The sequence below is a fragment of the Pogona vitticeps genome, chromosome 5, assembly GCF_051106095.1.
Source record: "Pogona vitticeps strain Pit_001003342236 chromosome 5, PviZW2.1, whole genome shotgun sequence".
NCBI lineage: Eukaryota > Metazoa > Chordata > Lepidosauria > Squamata > Agamidae > Pogona > Pogona vitticeps.
The window spans coordinates 70,376,504-70,384,771 of NC_135787.1; positions in this window are offsets into that span (position 1 = coordinate 70,376,504).

An 8,268-nucleotide genomic window follows, 5' to 3' on the forward strand; every position below is an offset into this window, starting at 1 on the left:
GGAGAATATTTTAAAAATTATGAGAAGAGGAAAATAGAGGAGAGGGTTCTTCCACAGTCCTTTCTACTGTCACAACCCACTGCGTACATCGCAGTGTTGTCACCAAACAGAACACCATCCACAGCTCTATTTAAGGGTTTCTTCAGCAATCTCACAGACTACAGAACAGGATAATCAAGAGCACTCCCGATTGCATCAAATAAACTCCAGCCCTAGCTCTGTGCCAGACAGGAGCACAACAGCTCACAAAGGGGTATGGATAGATTGCACTTACCTAAAACACACATCGTCACTGGAAAATAGGATGAACCAAACCAACCATACAAAAAGTGGACCACACTGTGAGCTTTAAACTTAGCTGATTGCCTCCAGAGTTAGGCAACAGGACACTGGTAAGTAAGTTAAAAAAGGGAGATGGTTATCACAAGATGATTATCATGGAAGAGCAGAGGGAAAGCAAGAGAAGAGATTTGGTGGGACAGATGGGAACTGGGTTTTTAAAAAATGTAGCTTTTCCTTCTCATCTAACACCAGTTAAAGGATCAGAGAAGAGAAAAAAATAATAATTAGTTAGATGTTTTTCTTGCCTTTTTCTTGTGGTGAGAACTTATTGTACCACCCAACATAAGCTGAAATATTAATTAATTAGAAACTTAGCTGTTAAAATTTGCCGCCTCCTCCTCCTTAGACGTAACTGAATTAATTTGGGGGCTTATTGACAGTGGCTTGTTGCTGCTTCTCCACTAGCCTTCCCAGCTCTGATGCAGCATCAGGAGGGCAGCATTAGTTTGTTTGCTTACTGAAGTACAGGAAACAAATAAATTGAACAAACAAAGCAACAATGAAAACAAGATGCCAATACTTCCAAAGCTGCTGCTCTGCCAAGCTGAATTATGGCAAGCTGTCCATGCCTAGGGGATTTTCTTCGCAAGAACAAGTCCTATGGATTGGAAGTGTTTGAAACATCCCTGGATGACTTCATGCCAAAATTAAAGGGGTTGGCTTGGATCTGTGGTTTCTACGCTTCTTCTTTATTTCTGCAAATAAGGGCACTTATTATTGAAGCTGCCTTTTTATCATCTTGACATAAGATTTATGGGTTTCATAAATTGGAGTGTCTTAAGATCCATGGTTTTTGACATTGATGCCATTTATGCCGACAGCAAGGCTGGAGAAACTTTTTTCAATCAGCATCTTGTTATTTTCTTATGGTTAATCTTCTTCGGACCATGTGCTAGCAGTGGGTGGGGCACATACAGAGCCCATCACAAATATCCATTCATATGCTTGCCCTCATTAAGGCACTGCTGTCACATGGACATATTCATATCTCTTCTCATACACACATAGATACACTTCCTGGTAGCAATTAAGCTTCAAAACAGCCTCCGGTTGGTTGCTACAAAAAAAATCTTATTGCTGACTAGAGAACCTATAGTGTGTGGAGTGGAGGTTTATAGTGAGAAGTGGAGGATTAACTATTCTTTCCCCGCCTATGACTTTCCCAATTTCCTGTTCACTGCACTAGTAAAGATATTTACTCTGGAGTAAGCCCTACTGAGAATAGCAGCACATTCATTATCATAAATAGGGCTCTGACCCACCTCTGGCTCAGGTAACCAACCATCCCACAGCTATTTATCCCATTATGAAAGGCAGAGGGCCTCTCTGTGTGTATGCACACCCATACATGTGCACACAGTCACGTGCATGTCATGTTTAATAATGATAACTGTGTGCCATCAAATCACTTCTGACTTCTGGTGATCCTGTCCAGGGATATCCAGGCAGAGAATATACGGAAGTGTTTTATCATTCTTTTCTTTTATGGGCCTCCTGAGACTATGAAGCTTGCCCAGAGTTACACAGGCTGGGTCTTCTCACAGGAGGCATAGTGGGGAATCAAACCCCAACCTATGGTTCCACAACCAGATACATAACACACTGAGCTATTTTGAAGTGGGGAAATAGAAGCAAAAACCTCAGGAGAGATGCTGAATTGGTGGCCAAGAAGAAGGAGAGTATGCTCTTTGCCTTAGCAATGAACCTTCCTTATCTTTCCTGCTGCAAAGTTATTGATTAAATTGATAAAACCTATACTATGGCCGTAGCACCACTAATTTCAAATCCAAGGAAGAAGAAGGGTCAGAGGACAAAGGAAGGACAGCAAGTGTAGAGTAATGCAGACTCCCTATATTGCCTTTTTAAGAATAAGTCAAACATGGGGATAAGCATTGTTTGTTCAAAGTCCCTCATTCAGTTCTTGTCCAGACAAAGAAGGCTTTTCCCTAGGAGCTGGAAAATAGGAAGAAAATAAAAATAAAACAGAGCATTTTCCTCAGCAGACTATCTTCCTATTTTATTTTGCTGCCTTTCTCCCCCACAGTCAGTTAAAGAACATGGTTGTTTTACTATGCCTGGCCAGGAACCTTTTGTTCCGCCTACATCATTCAGTCTATAATCTGGTACAGGATTCAAATCTGGACCAATATGAACTTTAAACTGTCAGAAACAGTTTCCTAGGTTAAATATTTGCCATACAAGGCTGGAATATAATTTGAGGCTGCAAGGTGGACATTCTTCAGTTTCTCTGTAGGCCTGGCTCAAAACATTTAAAATTTTAGCTACAGCTAAATCTAGTTCCTTCTGGCTTGCTTTCTTTTCTTGTGCAGGATTCACATGAGGGCAAACGGAGAAAAGATATTAAATCTAAACAATGCACTTTTAGAGTTTCAACTCATCACTGTTGATCATTGGTTGTAACAAGGTGAGAAATTTGCTAAAGCTCCACATGTATGAATATCAAAATAATTTGTTCACCAGAAAATGATGCTATGACTCTTTTTTTTAGCAGCAAGCCACTCAAATACAATAGCGAGTATCTGCAGCTACTAATGATTTCTGAATACAGAAGGACCTTTTCATGCACACGATTTAATGTTATGCCTTCAGCACAACTTGAGAGTTGTTTTAGAAGAAGCCTGTTCCAAAAATTCATATATGCCCATGTGGTGACCATACTGAAATGCTCACCCATGTTTTTGCTCTTTTTATAGAGATGTGCAGAAAAAGTTAATTTGTCCTTTGTTAATAAGTCAGGATGCTTGTCTGATTTTTATGTATTTTTTGTTCCTGCAGACTCAGAGGAAGAAGGGATAACACAATTCACAAAATTTTCAGCAGCAGTAATTAAAATAATTTTTTAGCAGCAGCAGTGCTCATATGCTTTCTAAACTGCAATTTTCTGCAGGCTTACCTATTTAACTTTTCTATCTATAGTTGACCAATCATAAAAGTATTTTCTGGATTTTTGGTATGTTGGTCTTATATTATGGTAAGGTTTCATGTGTAATCTGCGAAGGTATATTTATTTATTTATTTATTTATTTATTGGACTTATATACCGCCCCATAGTGCTACAAGCACTCTCCGGGCGGTTTACAATTTTAATTATAAAGGCTACACATTGCCCCCCCAGCAAGCTGGGTACTCATTTTACCGACCTCGGAAGGATGGAAGGCTGAGTCAACCTTGAGCCGGCTACCTGGGATTTGAACCCCAGGTCGTGAGCACAGTTTTAGCTGCAGTACAGCGTTTTAACCACTGCGCCACGAGGCTCTCTATATGGCTAATAAATAATCTTTCTTTCTGTAACCAGAACTTGTCATTTGGATTTTGCCATTCATGAGAAGGAGGCTTTCCCAGAGAATTGGAAATGCATAAATACGAGTGGCACAGCCTCAGACAAGATCTCTTAACAGGGTACAGGATGGGTTGGGTACTTATCTTTGTGCTCTTATACTGACACACAGTGGATCAGGGAGCAGTGCACCTCCAAAATGAGCATAAACAGACATAAAGTGATAGGTCATAATTTCCTGTTATGACATATAGAGAACAAGGTAAGGAGGTAGAAGAATGTGGATATCTGGGAAGTGTAGAAATGAAATGCAGGAATAAAAATTCCAAAAACAAGCCAGTTCAGAGTGATGAGCTATGGAGTAAGGGATCTGGTGGGGGTAGTTTTTTAAGTAAAAAGATTCACACATGTATGCAATGGCAGTTCATAGATGGAGGTGCAGTGTGTGTGTGTGTGTCCACCCCAACATTTCTGTTGCCTCAGACTGCACCCTATTCATAAGTCACAAAGAAATACTGGGATTGGAGTGCGAGGAGAGTTCAAGAGAGGATCAAATACGCAAAGCACATTCTACAGACTTATAGGCTACGGATATCTTGTCTAAGTAAAGGAGAGCAGTGCTACTCTCAGGCAGGGCCATATGTATGTCACACCAAAAAAAAAAAGAGAAAAAAAATTAAAATACTGTTTTGCATTCACATATATCAGATTTTGAACTAAGACAAATGTAATATTTTTTTCTGTAAAAATCATGCAAATCAAGCATGTTTTCTCCTTATTTTGCATAATTTCTTCATTGTACTGCATTTTTGAAAGAAAAAGTCTAGACAATGAAGAGGCAAGAACAGTCCATCAAAGGCCTGATGCCAATCATTATTTAGCTATAACTGGCCATACAGTTCATAAGAGCTAGAAACTTGTTCTGACAAAAACTGGGGGGAAGATTTCTTCAGGAAGCTGAATTCTGTGCTAGTTTACAGATTTCTGCATCTCATCCACCACCACCACCCCGTTCTCTTGCTGAATTACAATATACATTCATATTGTAATTCAGCAAGAAAATATTAATACAATAGGAATTACAATATTGCACATCTTGGCTGCTGTCACATTTCATCATCATTGCTTTTCTTCCTCCTTGCCTCATTTATAGACAGGTCAGAGACACGTTGCATGTCTGATAATTTATTCCAGTGATACCCAGATGTTCGCCTATACTCTTTCCAGGCTTTTCGTTTCCAGAGAACAGCTGTGTTAGCCCGTTACAGCAAAAACAGTTCATAGCCTTGGGGTGCTTGAAGACTGCCAAGTTTTAATTGACATAAGCTTTCATGTAGTCTATTTCATTGAATTAATGGTGTGTTGCCTTTGTTAGCAGATATTTTAAACCGGAAATCCCTGCATAGAGATGGTATGAGCCATCAAGTCTATTCTGATTCATGAGAGTTCTTTCCAGGATCTCAGAACTGGTTTACCATTCCCTTCTTTTGGAGGTGCTCGGGGACTGCACAAAGCTTGCCCACGTCTAGACAGGTGGTCCCCCCCCTACTAAGGGATAATGGTAAAAAAAAAAATCATTTATTTCAAAGTTAAATTTTTAATTAACAAATGAATATGATTTATTCAACAGCTTAATTTTTTTTTAGTTTGCACATTAACAGAAATGAATCAAACTGCCCATTTTAACAACTAAACAGCAACAAATTTTTTTAGACCTGAGGTTTTAAGGCTAAAATATTTTTACAAAGGCAGTGACAAAAATACCCTCTAGCAAAATAGTTAGGTACCATGGGTTTTTTGTTTGTTTGTTTGTTTTCAGTGTCATGGGATTTTTTGAACCACAGACAGATCAGAACTCTCTATGTAAGTTACCATGGCAATTTTCATTATACTACTGGATTAGATAATGAATTGTACTCTCCATTATCTGTTTGTAAACTGAGTACAGATATTTTCAGTACTAAGTATTACTGGCAGACTGTGGGTGATCACAGAACAAAGGAAGGCTCATTGCCTTAGAGGGAGAACAAAGTAGTCGACTGCGGATGTCCGAGCCAGCGGAGCCTACTGACAACGCCCCGAGAGCTCTGTTATTTACTTAACATGATTAAATAGTATGTTATGAGAGAAACAGATAGGATACTAGTTACCTAATCGTAACTAGAATTGGCTAAAATAACCCTTTGATCTTATGCTCTACCTCTACGCGAAACGGCAGAAGAAGGGGCTACCCTGCCTGTTGGCAGCTGCCGCTTCTTGCCAGGAGTGTATGCATGTCACTGGAACAGAATGCAGCTACAACCTTTAAGCAGAGGTTTCCCACAGCAGGCCACATACTGCTACAACGATAGGTATGAGCTTACTTTTTATGTTATGTTAATATCTATTACTATGCCAACTGTCACCAGGGGTCTCTTTTCTTAACAATATATCATGTTCCTCCTTGAACTCTTAGCTTCATATTTACATGGATAGCATACATGTGATGGCAGGCAAAGACCTCTTCATTCAGTTGGGCTTTTGGCAACTGAAGGACTGCTGAAGAACAGGCTTGTTACTGGCCAGACACTGCACTTTCATTATGGTTATGTTTTGTGTTTTTAATGCAATTGACTTAATAGTTGAATTGCTTTGTTCAAATATTGAGAAACAATTACATTGTTTGTTTGGTGAACAAATGGAGTCCCATTTGTGGGAGCAAGGTGGGATATAGATGCAAAAAAATATGTATAGTGTTCTCTGAGCCCCACATTTAGGTGTGCTTGGTGCCCAGATAAAGTCAGGGAGAAGGAAAGAGGGACCTGTTGCTACTGGTGATGGCTATGCAACAAAACAGTGGCTAAACTTCTACCCAAACTAGTGAGCGCAAAGCATTTTGCTGCTTGAGGCAAAGCAGAAGAACTTGTTCTGTCTATACACGGAAACTGACTGGACTGGAAGAAGAGTCTTCTTTCAGTATTGGCACTACAGCTGCAACCCAAGCTGTCCCACCCATCAGTTAAGGCAGAAGTGCTTCCACTACTTCCAACTCCCCTTCATCTCACTTCCCTTTCCTTCCCTGCTGGCTGATGGCCCTCGTTGTTGTTGTTGTTGTTGTTGTTGTTGTTGTTGTTGTTGTTGTTGTTGTTGTTGTTGTTGTTGTTGTTGTTGTTGTTGTTGTTGTTGTTGTTTCTGGCTGGGAACCTTCTTTACAGAAGCACCAGATCCCTCCCCCTACCTGCCCCAAACTGGCTGTTAATTTTTAAAAGAGTGCTGCCAAGCCAGTCACTATAATGAGGTCATTATATAAGTCTCGTAGGAGGAGAAGGAAGCAGCAGCAGCAGCACAGTCATGAGAGCAGGAGGCAGCAGACCAGGCAGGAAAGTTGGAGGAGGAGATGCTGTTGGCACTCTCCTCAAAGGGGAGCAAGCCAGCCAGGAAATGAGGGGAGGGCAAGGAGAGGCAAATTGAGATTGGAAGGTCTGAGGAGGAACTGCCACTAGAATGTCTGGGGGGAAAGTGAGTGGTGGAAGGAGAGAGGCTGCAATTACACCTGCAGAATGAAGCTTGGAGGTGGGCTGGAGAGAACTTGTAGTAGTGGCAGTGGAGGTCTTTTTGCAGGGGCAGAGTGGTGTCATTTCCTGCTCCTAGCTTCCTGCCCCTTGGGGGTCACTGTCTTGGCCAGCTGTGAGGGAGCACAGACTTGTGGCAATGTGAAAGCCTCCGCCATTGCACTAGAGAGCAGGAATCTAATATGGGGGGTTCAGAACGGGAGATAGAAATGACAAGTAGTTCATGAGTCTGTGGCTGTTCTGCCTAATGGCAGGGCTGTGCCAGGCCCATGAATTGCTGAAAACTGCTATGTTGTTTGACTGCTCTGCTCTCCTATAACTTTGGCGGCAGAGAGCCAATTGCAGGTCTACAACTCTAGCTTACCATTAGACCAAAGGGAAATCTCACATGTGTGGGAGATACATGAATGCTGTCAGGGAGAGTTTCCCTGAGACCAATTCCAGAGGGTGAAAGGGGGCATGAAAAGGAAGAGGTGAAGATGAGAAGAAAGGAAAGTGAAGAGGGAGGTTGGCTGGGAAAGAACAGGAAGAGGGAGAAATGCTTTCACACGCCATCTCCACTTACTCAGTTGGATCCCTTTGTCTTCGAGGGAGGCTTTCCTCTCGCAGGTCAAACCAGAAACGGGCGCTATGTTACCTTCCAGACATTGTTGGACTAAGCTTGCCATATTTCAGTTCTCCAAATCTGGGCAGCCTGGTTTGCATATTATTATTTGCATATTATGCAAATCAGGTAGTCTAATTGGCATATAGTACAAACACAGAATCTGACTGAAGCAGATAGACGAAGTTGTTGCTGTCCCCCCCCCCCCAAAAAAACTTAAAACAGTGCTTTGTTGATGGTGTTTTTCATGATGGCTAATGGTGATTTTGCTTCATCAAATGTTATGCTTAATGAATTTTTTTAAAAAATTGAAATTAATTGTTATTTACATAAAAAATGCTATTATTGGTTGGGGCTGTAACGTCTTCCTCCAGCCATGGGACTGGGATCCACCACCTTCTGTTATCTGTGCCCCTTGAGTCATATCCTGCAACATTTGCACAGGGCGAGAAAGCTCCTTTCGGGAAGGCAAA